Source organism: Sorex fumeus, unplaced genomic scaffold, assembly GCF_029834395.1.
Source record: "Sorex fumeus unplaced genomic scaffold, SorFum_2.1 ptg000122l, whole genome shotgun sequence".
Taxonomy (NCBI): domain Eukaryota; kingdom Metazoa; phylum Chordata; class Mammalia; order Eulipotyphla; family Soricidae; genus Sorex; species Sorex fumeus.
In genome coordinates, this window is record NW_026606179.1 from 47155187 (window position 1) to 47175640 (window position 20454).

General features: G+C 43.3%; 1 protein-coding gene across 1 annotated transcript in view; it reads right to left on the bottom strand.

Annotated features, from left to right (window-relative positions):
• The window catches only part of CDH11 (cadherin 11), a 169573-nt gene that overhangs the window by 95674 nt on the left and 53445 nt on the right, over nt 1-20454 (bottom strand). The window contains exon 2 of the mRNA XM_056135704.1: nt 5197-5314. The gene's annotated coding sequence lies outside the window, so the exon portion shown is untranslated. The remainder of the gene's footprint in view (nt 1-5196; nt 5315-20454) is intronic.

Below are 20454 nucleotides of genomic sequence, written 5' to 3' on the forward strand. Positions count from 1 at the left end.
TTGGGGGTATAACTCAATGGGAATGCATATTTGTCACATGCATGAGGCCCTGAGTTTGATCTCTGGCAATACATACACACAAACAAACACACACACATACACACATAACACACTCACACACTTATATCATACTCCCTCAAACACCACAAACAAAAATAAACAATATAGTCATTTTAAGTGTTGGCTCAAGAACTACCATAGAAAATCTCCAAATTTCCTGGTAGATTCTGACTCAGATTTCAAGTCTCAACCCAAAGATTCCCTTATCACTGAAGCACCCTCACAGAACCCCCACACTCCAGTTTCTTCTAACAAAATCTATTTTATTATAACAAAAATCAGTCCCTCTAACAAAATTAGACTCCAGGAGCAGTTGAGAAGAAGGCTTGTCATGACTGCTTGCCTGGCATTCTGACTGCCATTAGAAGGTGCTGTCCCAAAGCCATGACTGTGGTTTCATTATTCCACCCAACAAATGCCTCCAACACCAATGATAGCACAATGGGTAGGGCATTTGCCTTGCACGCAGCCAACAAGGCCGACCCGAGTTCGATTCTCCACCCCTCTAGGAGAACCTGGCAAGCTACCAAGAGTATCTCGCCCATCTGGCAAAGCCTGGCAAGCTACCTGTGATGTATTCAATATGCCAAACACAATAACAACAAAGTCTCACAATGGAGACATTACTGGGCCCGCTCGAGAAAATCGATGAACAACGGGAGGACAGTGACAGTGACAGTGACTGAATTCAAGGCCTTAAATGGGAGCAGTTCTCAAGAGATGGTTGATCAGTAGATTCTGTATTTTCTCTTTTTCTTCTCCACAGGTGTTACCTCTCAGTTAGCACCCACATCAACCTACATTAGCCACAAACAGCTAGGTTCTTTTTATAGCTGTCTCTAGTGAAGATTAAGCGCAAGACCATGCTAAATGAACGGGAATGTAATGCCCTCTACCTTGGAAAAGACTGGAAGGCAAGACAGAATGAAACTGGAGTGAAGACTCTGACTCTACCCATGAGAAATCGTGTATAATAAATCATGCGTCTATGATAAATCATGTCTAATTATAATGTATAATAACAATGTATAATAATAATGAACTTGGCAAGTTTATCAACCTCACTGAATTTTGGCAACTCCTTCTATAAAAGAATCATGATAAATGCTCACGCCACTCAAAATTTTGATGTCAAGCAAGACAAGGTATGCAAAGGATGGAGCCCAGTGTTGGACCCATGGGCATGATAAATGAATGCCACCTCTTCATGCCATGATCAGGAGCAGGCTCTGCTTTTTCATCACTCATCCTGAGTTAAATTAAACAAGATCACCAAGACTAGGTTGAAGACTTTCCTATTAGTATGGCTGTGGGCAAGGCCAGTCCATCACACTGCCTGGTACCTGCAGGCACTGTAATTTTTAGTTGATCTTGGCAGTGACAGCCTTATTGTACACAATGGAGATCTGCAAAGTAGTCAGCAAGTGAACTGAGTGTCTGTTTATGATTCTAGTGACACCAGTTACAGACAGATACTTGGCCTCTTTCTCCACAGTGGCCTACATCCCGAAATAGGAAATGTGCATTCACAGACAGACCCAGCAGGCACTGGGGGGCCGGAGGCTAGCTGCCAACGTTTCAAACTGTCAGGGGCGATGCAGAGCCCAGTAGATCCTCCAGCGCAGGTGAATTGTCCCCAGCAGTGCTGGGGGATTGATTTTTATGGAAATGAAAGATAATTGCTTGACCTGTGACCAGCAGCGCCTGCCGATCACCATGCAGGAGAATCTCAATGTGTGCCCGCTGCTCATCAGCATTGAGGGGGGGGCAAATCCTTTCACTTTAAGAAAGATATGTGCTCCAGCTTTCTGCCAGCAGCTCAGCAAGGAGGCTGAGATGCCATACCCCATTGCTGTCCCATAATTCCTGCCCTGCTCTGAGGAAGTACCTAAGTAAAACAGCTGTGTAGCAAGGCAGTTCAAGTGCATTTCCCTCTAGTCCACAAGAAATTCTGTGAGCTCTAAACACTTCACCGCCCTTTGCTAAAAGTCTTTCTCTCTACCTACCCCAGATCTTCTTTTTCTTCCCACTCTGAATGTTTCTGAATGGTTTATACAGAACTCCTTGTCTGTATAATCCTTGAGGAAAGGGGCAGTGTCCTTTTATCTCTGCCAGTGTACTAGGTCCTGTCAGAGGCACCTGTTAAGAAATGCAGCCTGAACTGAATGAGGATTAAGAATTGGAGTCTGGAGCCAAAGTTGTTGGTTAGTTTTGCTATATTCTTTCAAAACCTTGTAGTCAGCTCATGAGCACATCCTTTCCTCCCTGGAGGCACCAAATTCCTCTCTGTACAACATGAATCTTATCTTGCAAGATCAAAGGCTTTTCCATCAGTACCATGCTGTGGTGTTTTTTTAAGGGTGCTTCAAACATTAGAATAGTTTACCTCCTCTCCTCTGTATGGTATAAAAGCTACGCAGAACTCTTGAAAATAAGCGGTTCTTAATTTCTAAGTGGGAGGAAAAAAATCTAGCCGATTTCCAAGAAGGGAAATTAAATTCAAGTACTTTCTATTTAACTTCTGACTCTCTTTCATTGATACCTCACTCTAATTGTCCCTATTATCTAGGAAAATAGGAAATGTCCATTGCCTTTCCTATTGAGAAACTCAAAGGGCCGAGGAAATGAAGAGACCCATTCGGATGGGCAGAAATGAGAGGCTCATCATTCACAGACATTGCCAAAGGAGGAATGAATTCTGTCTGCTTAGCCAGTTTCAGAGAAAATGAGTGCAAATGTGTGAGCAAAGAAGTCGGTCAGACTATTTCCAATCTCATGGGTGCATTTGCTGGGAAGTGTACCCCTGACTCCCACTCAATGTATGTTCATTCCCTGGTTTATTCCCCGAACTAACATTGACCAGAGCATGGACAGCAGTCAGGAGGAGTCCACAATTGAAATAGTGTCCCCAAATAGACCTACATTTAAATAGGAGTTAAAATAGTTGGAAGTCATTGGAAGACCACCAAAGATTGACAGTTGTCTGACCTGTGAGATGATCACTGATAGAATATTATGGTGTGAACTGCAGACAAAGCTTCTGGCCTTACATAGAGGAAAAGGCATTTTGTTCACGATGTAGCAGATTTGTTCAAGAGAAGACAGAGAAGCTCATGTTAAAATCAAAATTCTCAACGGGAGACATTTCCAAGGCTAAAACTGATAATACTAAGGTTATAAACAGATCCTCCATTGCCTCTAAGCCTGAGTTTTCTCCTTCAGAAAATCCTGGAGGCTAATAGTAGTGGCCACCTCGGGCTTTATTGCAAGAAATGAGAAAGGTGATAATAGCTTTAAAGACCTTAAGTGCAGACACAGAGCAAGCACTCACATCTGTTAGCTGTCATTAGTCAGACTTTTCTCTGTGTAGTAACATTAGCACCACCCAGCCTCCCCCACTTCTTAATCTATTCAATATCTATTTAAGAGCTATGTTCTTAATGTTTAAGAATCACTTCTTGAGAGCCACACTTTGGCTTAAATACAGTGCTGGCAACAGGAAGTGTGGTGGCCAAATAAGTCCACTGTAATCTCAAGAACCTCCAGGTCTGGCTGGGAGGACAACCAAACAGAAAATTATCACCCAATGTGGAAAACTCAGTGTGTTCATAATCTCTGTTAGAGTTCTGACGCTATGAGACATGCATAGGGAATCAGACACCTCCAGAGAGAGGGTGAGGTCTAAACAAAGATATAAAATGGGTGCATGCTTCTAAGGGGAGAGGGATACTGGGGGTAGGGAGTGAAGAAAATGTGAGTGATGCCATGCAGTAGATATGAGCATGATGTGTCTGATAAGGGAAAACAGGGAGAAGTGTTCTGGTCACACAGCATAAGAGTGGTAGCACATGAACACGGTGCAAGATGTTTGCTACACGGCATGGGGGAGAAATGTAACATCTGGACAGAAAGACATCTGTTCAGGATATCTATGGAAGATGAATTGTGCTGCCATTATAAACAAGAAGTAGCTCTAAATACAAAACGATCAGCTTGGTGGTCATAGCAGTATTCAGGGAGAGGAGGGGTTTGCATTTCAGAAGTGGCAGAAAGGAAAGAAAAACATAAATTATTGCAGTGATAACCAGGGAAGAATTCATAGGTCTCAAGAGAAATAACTTTTATTTGGAGGTAAAGGATTAGTCTCCATTCCATGTTTCTTCTCTGGATGAATTTTAGTGTTACGACAGAAATGTAGCAAGCGGAACAAAGTAAACCGTAAGACATTTAAATCAGTACCATTATTTGGCCTCTTAAGTAATGCACCTGCTAGATATTCAGGCAGGAATGAGTGAGAGACACTCAGATAGAGAAGCCTAGAAACCTTATGTGTGCAAAGACACACTGGCAGAATTATTGCTATACTTGTATAGTTTCGTACGTTTCTATTCCTATATTTTGAAATCATTTTAAATTTCTTCAGTTGGAGACCTCAAATCTTTCTCTAGATATCTGAATGTCATTGAAAGGAGCTCCTTGTTACCACCACGCAGATGGAGAAGTAAACAAATTCACAGCCTTCTAAAGATCAGGAGCAGTGAGAGACCCTACCTCCAACCAATGGTAAATAGGTCAGAGACCTGCAGGCACAGTAAATGGCCCGAGTACTTCAGGGCGTTGAACTAAGCTTCCTGCTTAGAATCTAGTGCCCAGACTATTGAGATCTGAACGATCCAGCCTTCCAGCCATCTCCTTTCTTTATGGGGCATATGCTACCTCTTCCTGTCTAGAAAATTCTTTCCAAAGGAAGAGAGTAGGGGGCAGACAACCTAGTAGTAAACTTAGGCAATCTGGTCAGCAGTGTCCTGAGTCCTTTGTAAATAAGTTTCTTTCCCTTTGGCTCCTTTTTTCCCCAACGAAGCTTTTATACTTCAAAAAAATAATAAAACAAGACCAACCATCCCATTATTAGAACATTCGAGATATTCAATAAAGAAAACCCAATAATTGAAGGGAATATACATTTCCCTTGAAGCCCCAGAGTTCAAGCCTTACTGCCCCTCAGCTTTTCTTAAATGGGGTGAAGTGTCAAAGAAGTCAAGGCAGGTGTGAGGAAGGTTTGGAGGAGGGACCTTGGAGGTGTAATTTTCAATTCTATATGATAGGACATCATTCAATGAGGCCAGCCCATCTTACCTTCTCACCCATTGGACACTTGCTGCCAATTTCTGTAACACACTCCACCCATCTGATTGACGGTCAACAATAACAGCAAGAGCGTCACAGGGCCACAACGCAGAAAAGACAGCAAATTCTGCAACAAGGGAAAGGATCATTAGTGACCTCAGGGGAACAAACATCAATACACTGGTGCAATTCTAGACACTGGGAAGATCAAGTGGTATATATCAAACTTTGCTCTTGGAAGTTAGTAGTCCAAAGGGGACTAGTGAAATAGTACAGTGGGTATGGGGCTTGCCTTACATACAGATGACCCAGGATGGATCCCAAGTATGCCCAGTCCCCACCTGCACCCCCCAATCTCTATGATTCCCAAGTACAGAGCCAGAAGTAAGCCCTGAATACCACCGGGTGTGGCCCCAAAAAATAAAAAAAAAGGAAAAATCTTAATAGTCTATATACTTGGAAAGAGAGAGAGATGCACATAAATAAATAATCACTATTGAGTGAAAATGAGAAAACCTGTCATGTATTTAGGGTGTAATTCATCAGAGGTGCATGGAGCACTTGGATAACAAAGACCAAAGCAGTCATTTATCCACCTTCTAATTATATACAACTAAAATGCATGCGCTCTAACAACTGATCTGGGAGAAGAAAGTCTGAGAGCCAGATCCTGATAGAACCCAGGCTCCATCTGAAATGCAAAGTAAGGCTCGCTCCAGGGGAAGCTCTGTTCTGGAGGCTTGGAGGGATGCTAGACTCAAGGCAGCGGGGCAAGTGAAGATGCTTGTGACAGAAGGTGTCAGCCTCATATGCCAGTAGACAGAGCATGGAGCCTGCAGAGCTGTGATTCTTTGTCATGACTACAGGACCACCGTCTCTCCCCACTGCTCTACTCTACCACACCCTGGACATTTTAGGGGCGGGGGGGGGCACGTAGTGGGAAGGAGGTGTTGTGTTCTGCCAGTTTCTGCTCTGATTCATCTTCCTATCTTGCAAAGTGTCTAATGTATTTCCTGGCCCAGAACAGCTGGGCAGTGTATATTTGTTGAATGAATGAAGAGAAGAATATGAAGTATCTGAACAGCTGTCTTCCTTAAAACCTGAACCAAAGAAGCTGACAGCTGGCAGGGATTTGTGAATACAACAGCAGAAATAGGTTCTTGAGTACCCCACACCTTCTAGGATCAACTCAGCTTACAATGAGGATGTCCCAGCGTCACACTCTGACTTGATATATTGTACCTCTTTCATCTCCAAATCCACTGTTCTTGGTTCAATCTCATAGTTCCTCAACACTAGATACAATAGTTCCTCAACAACAGATACCTTTTCTAAAACATCATCCATAACAACACAAAACCAAAAAGCTCTCCTAGGCTAAAGGTGTGAAGATAAAATGTGACTCTACTGAAATGTATTCATGGCAACTGGTTTTGGCAATTACAGCAAGAGACGTCATTGTACTGTGAATTACAATTCCCAGGAATTTAGGAAGAAAGCCATTCCCAGATATGCAGAGTTGTGGAGGAAAGAAGAATCACTTGGGCAGTTCATGGAACATAAAGGATGAGGAAAGATCCTACATATAACCGGGTTACAATTGGTAGCCAGTCTTGCAAATGCACCTCCCCCTGCAAAGGAGTCACCTCCCCAAATAGACCCTTTTCTACCTCCCTTTTATGTGAATCCAAGTCTCCCTGGAGAATAAATAGAACAGAGCAAAGTGAAACTATATGATTCAAGTAGCTGTCAAGAAATTTCATACCCTGTGATGTGTGCTTGGAAAGCTTACTCTGGGAGAAGCAGCATCATTAGCTTACTCTAGGAGAAGCAGCATCTTGGGACAGAAGTATGAATGAATATACCATGTTTCTCAACCTTTTTTTTTATCATGGCCCATTTCTAACCTTATTTTCTCTCTGTGGGCTCCCTTTTTTCCTATAAGTTGGCCCCTACTTTCATGTTGTGGGTTCCCACTAACAACAGTGACTTTTGGTGCCACTAGAATATCCTGATGGCCTCTGGTTAAAAAATTTGGGTTAGACCACCAAGCTATCAGGAAGATCTAGTTAACCAGATAGAAAAAGATGCATGGGGTGGGGGTGATGATTCTGCTGCATATGAAATCCCAAGTAAGAATAAGCCCAATGGATTCATTAACTCCACTTATAAGAGGCAATAATAAGCTACTTAGCCAGGGATCCCTAGGAGACTTACACATGGATAGAGCACACATTGGACTTGGCCCTCCTCAATATATTCTCTCTGAAGGTATAAAACCGCCTGGGGCTCATGTATCCCATCTCATCCCACCACTCAAAAGAGCAGAACTCTTGCCCAGGGATGATAGTCACACTTGAGGTGGGACCAGAATCCAGTACTGTGAACTGTGCTGTTGATGGTCTTCTGTTCTGCTTCTCCAGACATATCAGTCAATAATAAATACAAAAATATTAACTTTCAAGATGAGACATGGGACAGGGCTCAAAAAACTAGAGCATAGGCTTTATGCTTTATGCTTTGCATGTGAGAATCTTGGGTTTGTTCCCCAATATCACATGGTGCCCAGATCACTGTCAGGAGTGCCTAAGCCCTCACACACACACACACACACACAAAAAAAAAATAATAATAATAATAATAAAAAAATGATTTAATAAGTATAAATATATATAGTAGGTATATATATGTATATATATATTTAAAATTGAACTACTTTTCCTTGCATTATTACTTCCTGCCTAAATGTGTCCTACTAAATGCATTTCACCAAAGGCTCAGATAATCAAGAGGTCTGGAAGAACGGAAAACTGGATGAGTAAATTTTCTCCAAGTTCTGGTCACAGGGGAAATCAAAGAATTTTGTGGCAAAAGTTGGCAAACAGTTAAACCATGTTCCCAAGAAAAGAAAAATAATGAGCACATGAAATCTAAGTCATTCTTATGCTTTAAATAGAGTTGAAGGGGAAAGGAGTTTGTCAGGTCCTGGAGGACTAGGTGGATGCAGTGAAGACTTGTTCCCCCATGTACTGGTGATATCAGGAGAAATTACCACTTTTTCCCAAATCCTATCTTCATATGTTCCCTCTTGAACCAAGAAAATACAATCCAGAATTGCAGGGACACCACCTCCTCTCAGCGTGCCTCCCTCCATTTGTCAAGGGCAGTGCTTCCTTTTGGAGTCTCTGCAGGCATGGCACCATCACTCCTGCCAGTTCCCTCTATGGCTGTGGCTGGCCACCCACAGTTCAGAGCCTCTGGAAGTGCGGACACTCCACACTATATATTATTTCAGAAAGAAGAAAAAAGAACACCATGTAACCAAGGGTGCAGAGTGGGATGGAGAAACAACTTGAGTCATGAACAAAAATCAAGATGAAAGTCAAGAAGGATGGGGTGGGATTAAGGCAGATTTATTTCACTGAGCTCTGAATATATAGCCAGCTCCATGCATGCAGGGCCATGGCCTTACCCTTGGTCCACTAATTGTGCTACCCTCTGGTCCAAATTAAATGTTTGGCTTGAAAATCTCTATGGATGGGTTCTCTTCTAGAATTTGGCCATGTGTATATCAACAGCACTGCAAAATTAACATGTAGTAGTGCTGGGGAAGAGGCAGGTTTGGGGCAGGAGACAGGAAAGGAAAGGGCTGAAAGAGTTTAATTAAAAAGACTATGGTGTGAGGAGACGGAGCAGCAGGGGGTCCTGGGGGACTCCCTGAGACAATGGTGGAGGGGAAGCAGACACTATGGTGGAGAGTATGGGGTTGGAACACTATATGCATGGAACCCTATCATTAACAGTATTCCAAATCACAGTGACTAAAACTACCTTTACAAACCTCACGTTTCAAAAATGGCTGCACACACTGCCTGTGTGGAACAGAGGGATGGTGGCTTAAAGAAAATGAGATGCTAGGGACCGGAGCAATAGTACAGTGGGTAGGGTATTTGCCTTGCACGCAGCCGACCTGGGTTCGGATCCCCGGCATCCCATATGGTCCCCCAAGTACCACCAGGAGTAATTCCTGAGTGCAGAGCCAGGAAGTAACCCCTGAGCATTGCTGGGTGTGACCCAAAAAGTATATATAAGGCCCTCCCGTTGATCATCGATTTGCTCGAGTGGGCCCAGTAACATCTCCATTGGAGACTTTGTTGTTACTGTGTTTGGCATATCGAATATGTCACGGGGAGTTTGCCAGGCTCTGCCGTGCGGGCGAGATACTCTCGGTAACTTGCTGTGCTCTCCGAGAGGGGTGGAGGAATCGAACTCGGGTCGGCCATGTTAGCTGCGTGCAAGGCAAATGCCCTACCGCTGTGCTATATATATATATATATATATATTGCTCGAGCAGGCCCAGTAACGTCTCCATCGGAGACTTTGTTGTTACTGTGTCTGGCATATCAAATACGTCACGGGGAGCTTGCCAGGCTCTGCTGTGCAGGCGAGATACTCTCGGTAGCTTGCCGGGCTCTCTGAGAGGGGCGGAAGAATCGAACTTGGGTTGGTCATGTTGGCTGCGTCCTACCGCTGTGCTATCGCTCCAGCATATATATATATATATATATGCATATATATATATATTTTATATATATATTTAATGCCGCTGTGGGGAGTAGAGGAGTTCAGAGAAATGACAAGTTTAGTTTTCAGATGCAGAACCTAAAGCTCATAAACTTTGCTCAAAGTCTCAGCGCTTAGAGCAAGGCAGTGAGAAAGTCACCTAGTTGGGCTCAATCACCACTGAGTCCACTTCCTCCTTGCACCGCTAAACCAATAAGCAAAACCACTTCCTAAATGCACCTACATTTCTGGGGTAGGAGCACACATCACCTCACTATCATAGCACCTGCACTTTACTTGCTAATGGCATAATTACTGTCCCACTAGAAAGTGAAGTAATAGGTCTTGGAAACTTCTCTTAGACAAAGTTACCAATGGGCAGGGAGTGGCTGTATGCCCCTGTCGCTGTGTGTTCCTTACTCTGTGGGCAGCAGAAGAGGCAGCCCTGGGTATCCTGCAGACTGGATCTCTTCGTTCTGTGCATGTCTTATTTTTCTCAACATCTCTAAAGAGATGAACAAACCCAATTAATATTCACCACTGGAAGCTCTTCTTTCCTGTTATTGCCTACATTCCAATACCATATGGTGAAAGATGCTTTGTCACATAGATTTGTAGATGATGAATTTTTATGAAAAAAAAAATCCTGCAAGTGATAAGGTGCTGAGTGTAAGGAAGCAAGACTTAAAATCCAGGCTTTACATAATCTGACCTAGTCTGACTTTGGGTAAGAAGAACTTTCTGTAATGAACCGCCTCTGGGTACAAGTAAACTCATTAACCAGCCATGATTCAGAGACTCATAAATAAATCTTGAAAGAGATTAACAAGTGGCAGAGATGCTTCTGGACCCTACACCAGGCTGAGTCATCGGGGGGGGGGGGCACCCAAAGTCACCATCCAGTTAAAATTTAACTCCAGCTATATCACTCCATTAAAAACTTTGGAATTCCTGGAGTGCATGGCCATATAGACATCTCAAACTCTACATCACTGATAAACAAGCAGTACCACACCACATTGAATGGGATGTGGAGCAGAAGGCAATCAATCTCAGGTTAACAAATTATAATCACACAAGGTTTAACCTGTAACAACATGTTAGCAATCTCTTATACCAGGGCTTAATGGCTCCATAGTGAGATACAACAATTTTCTTCTAAAGAGACATTTTTTGACCAGTTTTCACCAGTAATTTATAACAAGCAATATAAAATAACTTATTCAGGGCCTGCACTAGGGGTAGGCTTGAGGGGTAGTTGGGAAAATTGGAAATAATGGTGAAGGGAAGGTGCAGTGGTGGTGGGATTGGTGTTGGAATACTGAATATAAAAAATCATCATAAACAATTTTATTTAAAAATTAAAGCAAACATGCAAATTTAAAAAAAAGAAGAACTTTCTGACTCTCAGTTTCCTCTATCTAAAGTGGGAGCAATAACTACTATTTTGCATAATTATTGTCAAGGGTTTAGCTATTTTGAAGAGTAGGTAATATATAAAATACCACACTCAGAGCAGAAACTTAAGTCAGTAGCAGGGATGAGAAGAAGGTAAAGATGAGCCTTTTATTTTAACTGTGTAAAGTTTTAAAAAAAAAAAGTTCTATTCACCAAGACCTGTAGTAGCATTTGGATCAAACTAATGCAAATCCATTCGTAGATGTTTGTATAGGATCATGCCAACTATAACTGACATTCATCTGTGAGTCTCTTCCACACCCTTCTTTTCTCAGATGACGAATCTAAGTCTTGGTGAATGTCAGGGATGCCTCCAAGTTCCAGAACCAAGCAGAGGCCTCCACCCCCGCAGGGAAGTCAAGGGCTGCCAGCTGCCCCGTGCTCAGACCTCCCTGCAAAGACTCCAAGGCCAGCTCCCCACTGCCTGTCCAGAGGCAAAGTGCCACATCTGACTGTAATTACAAGCAAACATCCATAAAGAGATCTTGGGCTCCAAATAGATTTGACACAGTGGTCCTTTAAATCAAACTTGGAACACGATTATCTTGATTTGTCTTTGGTGGTTTTGCTAAGTAAGCTATGCCTTTCGAAGTACCTAATACAAAGTGACAACCTTGGTGTTTTCCTGAAACGCCAATGGACGGGCGTAGAGAGAAGCCATTGTCACCATGGTAATTACCGCACAATACCTGATGGCCAATGGACAGTCAGGAGGCGCAGGCAGCAGCTGAATCCGGCATTGTCTGGGGCCGATAAAAAGATTAGAAGCCCTGAAAAGCCGGGTAGCGGAATCTCACAGCTCTTTTGCCCAGCCCTGAAAGGCCCATTGTGCTGCCACCATAAATTCTGGGTTCCCCGGGCACTTGACAACTGAAGCCAGGGACAATAGAATTCTTGTGTCCAACAAAACACTCCTTGTCCAATGCCAGTCTTATCAGCCGCATTTACAAATGTCTTTCGTTGTACCCAAATAATTCCCTATTAGAAAGGCTATTGGGAGCAGAACTAAATAAATATTCACAGCCTTTGTAATATCTTTGGGAAATGAATAAACAAACAGTCATCTAGCATATGAGCAAACTTCCAGCTACTCTGAATTTTATCCCCTTTTCTCGCCCAAATGATGGAGTTTTGCTTTCTCTCCCTGGCCATATTAATGACTGCCATGCTGGAAGCTTCCATCTTATTCGATGCTTATTATATACCCCATTTCCTCCAAATAGATTGCCTCAGTGTTTCTATGTGCATGTTTTTCTTTTAATTAAGCTTCCCAATGGCACTGGGAGGGGCTTGTTTTATTCCATCACTACCTCTTAAAAGAGTAGGGAATTAAACCTTAGAGAAGTTAAATAACTTGCCCAAGATAACAAAGCTAATTAGCAGCAGAATGGGAATTCAAATCTAGATTTCCCTTGCTCCGAAGATTCAGCCCTTCCCGCTTTGTCTGGATGATTTCTCTACTGAATAGAATAAAATAGAACAAAAACATGCCGGTAAGGGGACTAATCTAAGCACATCTTCTATAACTCACATAGAGTGTATTTATAATGTTCTAGATCCTGAGAACACTTATAAGAAAGATGAAACGCCTTCTCCAAAAGAAAATATTTTATTTTGCCTTAAAATGCCAGCAATTTAACGTTAAAAACTTTTTCTTTGGGCGAGGGAGGGAGGTGGATGATAGCAGGCAAAGAAACAAACAAAAATGTAATCAAGCTTTAGGAAAATGTTAAGGTGACCTATATGGTCAAATACTAAAGTTATAACTGGCATGCCTGGGCTGAAAATAGGAAGCAACAACTTGCTTTGCAAATTTTTGAGACTTACTGTCTCAAAATAGTGAGATAACCACCACACTGGTCACTGGAGAACATTGACTTATGTTTCTGACTTGTTTTTGTTGTCATTGTTTGTTCGGAGGCTACACAGGGTGAAGTCAGGGTTTTACTCCAGGCTCTATGCTCAGAAGTCACTCCTAGGAGTGCTCAGGAAACCATATGGGGTGCTGGGGATCAAATCCAGGTCAGTCCTTGTAAGGCAAACACCCTACCTGTTTTACTATTGCTCCAGCCCTGACTTCTTTGTTTAGACTTGATTTCATTTTGCTTCTATGTTCCTTTGCTATGAATGAAACTGTCTCTCAATATATGACAGTAATGCCCATGGATCAACAGAAACTCCATTCACAATGGAAGCCATTTTTTTTCTGGAAGATGTCCATTTTCCAATGCAAGATCTGTTGCCATCAAAACTCTGATTTGTCAGATGCTTATAACTCTTACAAAGTTCATATCCCTCCATCCACTTCATCAGTTCCCAACTTCACACACCCAATTAACACCCTCAACTCACCTAGTCTGGTAGGTCTCAGCCCTTAGTGCCTCGGTACCTCAGTGCTGGCTTCTTCTGACCATAGAACTAGGGTGAAACTCTCTTTCTTACTGCCTGGTGTGGACCTAGAGCCTTGCAGATGCCTTTCCGGCTCCAGATTACTGCTTGATATTCCCCCCACAGATAGAACTCCATCAGATGGCTAGTCTGCTAGTTCTGGTCTTACATACAGAGAAGCTTGGAGTGTTTCAAAGACAGAAATTTCATCTCTACTTATCTTTAGCTGTCCAGATCACCCTCTATGGAACTGGGCTGATTGGAGAAATGGAAAGCAGCTGCAAAACTAGGTTTGTAATGTTTTTTAAATATTAAAGATCTACTGCATTTTGGGGCTGGAGTGATAGCACAGCGGTAGGGCATTTGCCTTGCACTTGGCCAACCTTAGTTCAATTCCTCCACCCCTCTCGGAGAGCCCGGCAAGCTACTGAGAGTATCTCTCCCACACGGCAAAGCCTGGCAAGCTACCCGTGATGTATTCAATATGCCAAACACAGTAACAACAAGTCTCCAACAGAGACATTACTGGGCCCGCTCGGGGAAAATCGATGAACAACACGAGGTCAGTGCTACAGTGCTACTGCATTTTTAGCTCTTGGTGCCAAATGGCAGGTGTAATTCATAGTTTGTTTATCTTTTAAGGACAAGTCATGTTGTTGTCACTTGATCCAAATAATTCATTTTTGATAATGTGTTGAACTAATCAGTTTGCTTTCTAAAGAAGTTAAAAATCAGTAAATATGCTATCATGGTGCAAATTTAAAGGGTATTAAGAAGAAAAGACTGAATAACCCAAAGATACTTCCTGACTGACAGTAAATCCATGGGTTTGGGCAAGTACTAAGTTTGAAAAGCGTGATCGATCTTTCCCAAATACTTCAGATGCCAAGTGAAGCATTTAATATCTTTGAGGATTTCAGAGCCTGATTATAGTCATGTACACATGATGCAGACTCTTAAAGCTCTCTTGAAAGCCCCTAGCATAGACTATTATGTAGACACAACTTAATCCAAGCAGTCAAAAATGACTGCCAACATTTATTGAGAGTCTGAAATATGCAAGGTCCTGGGCTAAGTACTCTTCTACAATAAGTGATTTATTTCTAAAACAACCTTCTGAGTCAGGTATCTTAACCAGCAAGTTAGATTTTCTTTATTTCCTAAGGAGGAAATCAAAGCACAGACAGATCAAATAATGGTACCCCATTCACCCAGCCAGGGGAGGCCAGAATTCGGACACAGACTGTTTGGATCTATAGCACATCGGTCAAAAGTTACAATTAGCTGCTTCTTTCTGCAGATAAAAATTAGGACAATTATTTAGGGAAGTAGTCCAATGATTTTATTTAAAAAAAAAGGCTAAGAATTCCATCATTTTACCATGCTACTGAACAGAGCAAGTGCACCCAAGCGAAATGAAGAACAGCAATTACCAAAGCCAGAGACAGTGAACCAAGAAATCAACTTATCCGCAAACCCAGATTTACAAAATCAGAGTAACACACACACACACACACACACACACACACACACACACACAAAGAGACATATTTGACAGAGATTTTGCTTTGTGATAAACAGTCTGCTACTATCTCTTCATAGTAAAAAAGTAAACCGCACTGCTTCTGGTAATGTGACTGATGTCTGAGGTAATATTGGAGCATTCTCTCTGGGGCCCAATATTCAGAAGCAAACAACAAGTTTCCTCAGAATTAAGTGGGGCTGTCCATTTACAATGTAAAATTAAGTTAAGAAACAGAATGCTATTTTGCTATTTGACTCTTCATACAAAAAGAAAGATGCATGAATGTTTCCTTGCTCAAGGTATATGAGAGAAACAGTTACAGCTTTTTTTCCCTTTCTGTTTGGTTTTGAGGCCACACTTTGCTGGGAGGGGTGAGGAGGCTTTTGCCATCTCTGTGCTGGAGGTTGTGGTGATCAGAACCATGCAGTTCCAGGGATGAGTGGACCTCCTACAAGCAAAGTGTGTGCTCAACCCTCTGACCTCTCCCAGTCCCGGCCTCCAAATGACTTTTGAACAAAAGAGTTAGATAGAAATGTGAGTTCTTCACTATGAGTCTTATTGCATGCAAGCATTAGGAGGGACAGCAGTGGACAAGCAATAATTGACCTGGGACATTCTTAGGCACAAAGGTGAATTTGGCCTTGGAGGGGCTGACTTGTACAGGCCACAGAGGAAAAGGGGCACTTAGCACCCTCGCCACATCTCCCTAGGTCTGATAGGTTCATTCAGAGCGGGCAGGGGAAGCAACCCACTGAAATGTTTCCCTGACAGTTTGCTACCCCGTATGGGGTGGGGGCAGTGCGGGGGGGGGGGAACGGGGGAGGGGGGAGAAGGGGAATTCCTTTGACTACAAGCACACAATTTTACATTTATGAAGATCTTCAGAAAAATCAGCTGCCCACATCAAGACTGAAATTCTCAGAAATTTTCTCTAGATACTTCCCCAGGACTTGCATACATGCACAATGCACACAAACACACACACACACACACACACACACAGAGTTACTACACATACTTTTCTTTCATCTTAAAAAAAAAGAAACCTCTTCAAATGGTGCAGGTGAACCTATTTCACCAATGCCATTCATGAGAGGAAGATGAAAAGAGACAATAACATTGTGAACAATTGTATACCTAGGTCATTGTATGAGTCTGAACTTCAGTTCTGAGTGGGACATGACAGGCAAATTGACCTGCTTGCAGTCTAATTAGGGGTCCAGAAGGTTTCTGCTGCTGGGTCTGTCAAATCTCTCTTATGGCTTTAGAAAAGCATACAGTATCTCTCTCTCTCTCTCTCTCTCTCTCTCTCTCTCTCTCTCTCTCTCTCTCTCTCTCCTCTCTCTCTCTCTCTCTCTTTCATTCTTTCCTTTCTTTTGACATCACCTGGAAGTGCTCAGGACTTACTCCTGTCTCTGAGCTCAGAGATCACTCCGGGCAGGGCTCAAGGGACCATATGTGGTTCTGGGGACCAAGCCTGGGGGTTGGCCACATGCAAAGCAAGCTCCAGCTCCTGGTAGGTTTTCTTTGTTTATGTCTTCTCGACTCTGACATCTGCATCTCTTGATGCTATAAGAAGATTTTTGTTATATCAAATTGATCTATACCACTCATCTGTTGATCAACATCTCTGAAAAGATCTTAACCAGCAAGTTAGAAAATGAATTTAGGAGAGCAGAGAGAGAATGCAGAGATAAGCAAGGTCCTTGCAGGTGAGCGATGCTGATTTGATCTCTAGCACTACATATGGTTCCTGGCCTCCACTAGAGGTCACTCCTGAGCACAGAACTGGGCGTGACCTGAGCAAATTCCTGGTATGGCCAAACCCCTCATCTCCTCCCAAAACTTAAAAACAAGTTTGTTTGTTATTTTTATTTTTAAGTTGAGGACAAAGGTGATATCACAAGGTCCACAAATGACAGTATTGTGATTTATTTTGTCACTGGACACTGTGCTGCATGTTATGGTCAAAAATATTATTTCTTAGATGGAGTCTGCAGAACTTGGTCACTGACCCTTACAGTACCTCCCGCTCACCCTCCTGCAGAGCTCAGACTACACTTGGAGAAAGTTTGAGTGATGCAGCTCTAGGACCTTCCCCTAATGCTCAGCCTGGGCCTGGGATCTGATGGCTGATGCTTAGTACCAGACAAGGTGATGACCTCACAGAGAACTGATGACCCTGAGCAGTTCACAAAGCAAGGGCACATCTCCTTCAGCAAGGAGGGAAAGTCGGTGGGGGGGGGGGGGGGCAAGCAATGAGGGAATCAGCCCTTGTCAGATGTTGGCAGGAAATTCAGCCACTGCTGGGGTGGCATGGGTTTAGTGGACATGGCATGGTGATATCCACTTGCTGCTTGAGAGAACACCCCCTACTTCACCTGTCAAATGCACAGCGCAAGGCCTCATGGACAGGAGGGGCTGAGGACAAAGGACATCGCAAGGTCCACAAATGACAGTATTGTGACTGCACGCACTTACGGATTCCTACGGTGGATGCCATCATCATCAAAAACTTATGAATTTTCTTTGTTAAGAATTCAAGTCTATTGACTACAAGGAAATCTATTCAATGTTTGACATAGGAGAAAACCCACACATTATTATTATTAGCTTTAAAAGATAATCAGAAAGTAGAGAAACACCTTTCCAACTCTCTTTCAATTTCACTCTCAGCCAAGAAACAGAAAATTATTCCTGGCAATCCATAGAGAAATAATCTTTGAGCAGAGAGGACAGTCCCTACTTGGAGTGGATTTGGCCTCACGGTATCTTTTCCACTGGGGGTCTTGGGCTCCCTTCTCTGTCATGCATGATAGCAATGTAATTCCCCTCAGAAATATTTCAGAATGGCAGAACAATACAAACACGATTGATTGAAGTGCTTGGATGCTGAGTCATTGTACTGAGGTAGATAAGAGAGATAGGGAGTCTGGCGCCCTGACTTGGACATGGCTGAAGACCCCGGGGACCCACCTTCAGCACCCAGTCTCTTTTCTGGACTCTCATCAGCACCAGGTCTCGGTCAAGTGTGACAGGGACTCTGAGGACTAACACTGATTCCCTTTTTAGCAAGGTCAGGGAAAGACAGATGTGCACCCTGCTCTAGGGAGAGAGGTGTGAGAATCTAATCATGCTCCAGGAAGTAGATCTTTCTGGGAAAAGGCTGAGTTGGAAGTTCCCTGCACCCAGAATCTGCCTTGCCTCTCGCTATAATGAATGTCATGTGTTTCTATTTGGGAGAGTGGGGGAGCTTTTGGGGCCACACCTGGTACTGCTCAAAGATTATTCCTGTCTCTGTGCTCAGAAATAGCCCAGTTCGGGTGGGGCTTTGGTGAAACATAAGTGATGTCAGGGACTGAACTGGGTAAGTTGCACACTGTTTAGATGCAAATGTTTAAACTCTTGTGTTAGCCTTCCCTGCCAATGTATTTCTTGCAATGTTGTACTCTGAGAGGCTTGAAGACCATTTAAAAAGGAGCAGGTGGTTCTGGGCTCTCTAGTAATGCATAATAAAATTGGGAAGAAAAGAAGATAGACAAGAAGAATACCGTGGACCATGGTATATGGGAAGAATTCTGGCCAAGAGTCATCTACGCAATCTTTATTACACACAGAGATGGAGACATGAGACTATAGATGGTGCCACAGTGCCCCGGAGCAAAACATGGTCCTCAAAGAGGTCACAGCCATACTAGGTACTGAAGCCAGATGGCATTTCATTTTTGGCATGAAGAGTATCCTGAGAGCAAATGCATTTTGTTTCTGTTTTTGTTTTTGTTTGGGGGCCACACGTGGCAATGCTCAGGGCATAATCCTGGCTCTGCACTCAAGGAGTCATTCCTGGAAGGCTCAGGAGACCATATGTAGTGCTAGGGATTGAACCCAAGTCAGCTGCATGCAAGGCAAACACCCTACCCACTGTACTATTGCTCTGGCCACCAAGAACAAATGTATCTAGAGTTTCTGAGCATCGCCAGGCAGTATTGGGCCATGGAGGACATTCAGTCCCTCATCTGGGAGGGGTCAAAAGTGAGGGGGAGGAAGCAGAACAGCATCTTTCTCCCAGAACCCCTGGAGAGGCACCCTCTTCATCTCATGCAGCCTGTCTGCTTCCTCTAAAGCACAGGCCTGTTCATATCACTCCTGATTTCAAAGCTTCAGGCTCCAGGTTTCAAAGGCGGTCTCCTGGGGCAGCCCTCGGAACAATAACCAATCTGCTTTGTTCGAAAATCCTATGTGTCATGGACGCTTACATCAACTGTACCCTGTTTAAAAGTGAAGAGATCTGAGAAGAGAGGATGACAAATGTAGCCCGGCTATAGATCTAGCAGGCATCAAACAGAGCCACTCCACCTCTAGGGCTTCCAGCCATGTTCCCCAGGAAGGCCCTCTGCTCCGGAGCCTGGGAGGGTCTTCACCTTCCCTTAGAGATGACCCATCCATGATCCTCTTCTCTTCTGTATAAACTTCCCCTGTCTTGTAAAGTCCTGGCCAAATGATTACATCCAGATTACCCACCTTCCTTTCCCAACTTGACACATAATTCAACACAGCATGTTCTCTAACAACATTCATCTCTGTCAAGCAGTTTTACGAAATCTACCAAGTGGCATAGACTTGTCAAGATCCGGGGTACCCAGCGGACTGGGTTAGTGTTGGTCGGAGCTTTCAGTGCATGGCAGAGTTAGAGAGTGATAGGAACAATAAATAACAAACAATGAGTGTTAAAAAACACAAAATCCTTGAAAGGTCTGGGCGGACCAGGATTGCATCCTTTTCCGAGGACCCCTGGAAATCCCATGTGCTCGGCACAGAACTGAGGCTTGGTTTTAACTGAAATGAAAGGTAAATTTTGCTGTTCCACCAACGTTGTCTATCATTCTGCCCTAAATCTCAGACTACCTCATCATTGTGTATGGAATTATTTCCCAGTCACCAAGCGGCCCCTAATCCCTCTGAATTTATGAATGATTGGTTTTCTGCAGGATGTGCTGATCTAATGACCTTCCTGAATGATCACCTGTGTTAGCTACTGATGCTTAACACAGAAGCCCAGTCCTGGCATGTGTGTGGTCATAGCACATCAAAGCCAAAGAGAAACTAGGTGGTGATCTAACGTGGTAATTTCAGGCAGACCAGATGTTGCTTGAGTACCTCCAGTGTACTGGACGGGCGTGGTAGGGCAGGATCCCTATCTTCTCCTCCTTTCTTCAATCTTACCTGCATTACAAATATGAAGGGTTTTGTTTTTCATTTGTTTGGAAGCCACACCCAGCTGGTTCAGAGTCGACTCCTGGCTCTGTGCTCATGAGTTACTCCTGGTGGTGCTC